Genomic DNA, 3,215 nt, shown 5'->3' on the forward strand with positions numbered 1-3,215 from the left:
GAGGAAGTAAGGAAACAGGGAAAGATTAATGAGGTCATATCGAAAGGACAGAGAAGACAGCTTGAAAGAGCTCCTACTGGCGATATCTGTGACAATTTGAGAACAAAAAAGAAAATAAACTAAAACTGAAATAAAAATGTATGTGTCTATGATGATACCAAAATATCAGGGAAAATAATGGCATTCACTACCACTGGAAGTGACTTACATCAACTTCTTGATGTGAAAATGGTTAACAAAAGACAGAGAATAGAGCATGTGTTTGGGCATTTTTGATAACGAATTAATTAGAGAAAATTCTTTACACAGAATTTTGAGCCAATAAATCCAGAATCAAAGTTAAAATTTTAAAAATTCCATTTTGTATCCCCTAATGAAATAGGTAAATTCAATCAAATCACCAGTAGAAACTGAAGACATTAGGTGAAAAAAAGTTCACTAAGCAACTAGACATTCACATGACACCAGCAAATCAGGTCCCAAATTACCTGCTAATTGCAAAAGGACTTCAGAGATACAGCAATCAAAGGCAGTGCCTGGTACTTGATTGGATCTTGGTTTAAAGAAAACAGCTATAAAGCATATTTGGGAGAAAATTATAGAAATTTGAAAGTGAGCTGGCTACTCAATGATATCAAGGGGACTATGGCTAATTTTGTTAAGGTGTGATAATCCTTCAATAATGTATTTTGGAGAGAATCCTTATTTGGGAAGATGTATATGGTAGTATCTAGCAATGAAGTAGAAACGTTCAAATTATTGAGAAAAAAATATATATATCCATATAGATAAAGCAAATATGTTAACAACACACCTATGTTGTGGGTATATAAAAGTATTCACTGTAGAATTCTTTCTTGTTCTCTGTATGCTTGAACGTGCTCGTAGTAATTTTTTTTTAATAATTCTTGTTTAATTAAGGTCTCTGCTAAAAATATGGAACGCTTCACGAATTTGCGTGTCCCCCTTGCGCAGGGGCCGTGCTAATCTTCTCTGCATTGTTCCAATTTTTAGTATATGTGCTGCCGAAGCAAGCACCATAGTCAGTTTTTTTTTTAATTTTATTTATTTATTTTTTTAATTTTTACTATCTATTTGGTTGCGCCGGGTCTTAGTTGCGGCAGGCAGGCTCCATAGTTGCAGCTCACCAGCTCCTTAGTTGCAGCATGCAGGCTCCTTAGTTGTGGCATGCATGTGGGATCTAGTTCCCTGAGCAGGGATCGAACCCGGGCCCCCTGCATTGGGAGTGTGGAGTCTTATCCACTGCACCACCAGGGAAGTCCCCATAGTCAGGTTTTTAAACTGTGTTGCTTTACCATTAAGAAATTACTTTTGTGAAATACGAATTTTCATTTTCACTTTCTCTTTCAATTTTGGTTTGCTTAATTTTATTTATTTATTTTGTTTTAGGATTCTTTTTTCCTACGGGTGCAGGGTATTAGGATGACTCTGTGTTTACACGATTGTTTTAATTTTTGCCACCTAGATTTCCAACGCCTCTTCTGTTTTGGCCTGCCATGGTCCAGGTGTTTTCTGTAACTACATTTTCATTTCAGTTGCTGAGGTCTACACGAGTAAATAGGATGCTTATTGATATAACTCTTCTCATTGGCATTGGGTAGGCCAACATGTATTTTTTCCCAACTTGCCCTCCTGTGATATTACCTTTCAAGAGGACGACTTTGTGTGTATACCGGGGGAAGGGGAGGTGAAGACGCAGGAATGGTGGAGAGTAACGAGGCTTCAGTAATATCTAAAATGACTATTTCTTGTAATAAACTGAAACTAAAATAAGTCTTATACGACTAGTGGACATGTAAACTGGTATAACCTTTCTGGAGGGCAATATGGCAATACGTCCTAAAAGCTTTAATATTATACATACACTTTGATATTTCAATTTATGCAAATTTGCACTAAGGAAATAGTAACGGATACTGTTCATTGAGGCATGAACATCTTTATGGTAAGAACCGGAAATCAACCTAAATATCTAACAATAACTAAATGAGCATACATCTCCTGTTACAGACTGAGTTGTGTCCCCCCAAAACTCATAGGTGGAGGCTCTCAGCCCCAATGTGACTGTATTTGGAGATGGGGCCTTTAAGGAGATAATTAAGGCTAAATGAGGTCCTAAGAGTGGGGCCCGAATCCAATAGGACTGGTGTCCTTATAAGAAGTAGCAATACCAGGAGTGTGCACACCAGAGAAAAGGCCACGTGAAGACACAAGAAGGCAGCTTTCTGCAAACCAAGGAGAAAATCCTCACAAGAAACCATCCTTGCTGACACCTTGATCCTGGACTTCTACCGTCAGAACTGCACGAAAACAAATTTCTGTTGTTTAAACCATGCAGTCTGTGGTATTCTGTTACAGCAGACCTAGTAGCCTAATACATCCCCAAAAGGAATAATAATGATGATGGTGATACAAATAGATGCCTATATAGTACTTACTATGTATCAGGCAGAGTTCTACCTGCTATGCAAATATTAATTGATTTAATCGACACAGGAACATTAGCGGGGGTTCTTTTATTATTTCTATTTTATACATGAGAAAATTGAATTACATAGAGGTTATGTAATTTACCCATAGCCATACCGCTGGTAAGTAGAACTTGAACCTAGGCAGTCCTCCAGAGAGCTTGCTCTAAAACACAAATTCTACATTTAGAAATGTACATTCTACATTAAAAATTATGTTATAGGGCTTCCCTGGTGGCGCAGTGGTTGAGAGTCTGCCTGCCGATGCAGGGGACGCGGGTTCGTGCCCCGGTCCGGGAGGATCCCACATGCCGCGGAGCGGCTGGGCCAGTGAGCCATGGCCGCTGGGCCTGCGCGTCCGGAGCCTGTGCTCCGCAACGGGAGAGACCACAACAGTGAGAGGCCCACGTACCGCAAAAAAAACCAAAAAACAAAACAAAAATTATGGTATAAATGTGTATTTAACTGAATATAAAGATGATATTAGGTATTTTTTAAAGTAGTTTAAAATATACACAGTGATATGTATAATTTCTTATTAGTACATACATGTAACTAATGTTCCACATATATATGTATATCTTCCAAAAATTATCTGTGGCCATCTCTGAGTGATAGAAATAACAACTCTTTTTTTTCTCTTTTCCTTTTTTGTCTATTATATACTTTATACAATATAGCTATGTTTAGTTCCAGTTTAAACGTATTATAACACATTTGCTTAGA

The 3,215-nt window shown here is 37.8% G+C and overlaps 1 non-coding gene across 1 annotated transcript; it reads right to left on the reverse strand.

Annotated features, from left to right (window-relative positions):
- Nucleotides 1–930: 930 nt before the first annotated feature.
- On the reverse strand, nt 931–1,038 carry LOC117313104 (U6 spliceosomal RNA). Its single transcript, XR_004527567.1, has one exon. It is a non-coding gene; the product is annotated as a U6 spliceosomal RNA (small nuclear RNA).
- Nucleotides 1,039–3,215: the final 2,177 nt, after the last annotated feature.

This window comes from Tursiops truncatus, chromosome 7, assembly GCF_011762595.2.
Source record: "Tursiops truncatus isolate mTurTru1 chromosome 7, mTurTru1.mat.Y, whole genome shotgun sequence".
In the NCBI taxonomy this organism is placed as follows: domain Eukaryota; kingdom Metazoa; phylum Chordata; class Mammalia; order Artiodactyla; family Delphinidae; genus Tursiops; species Tursiops truncatus.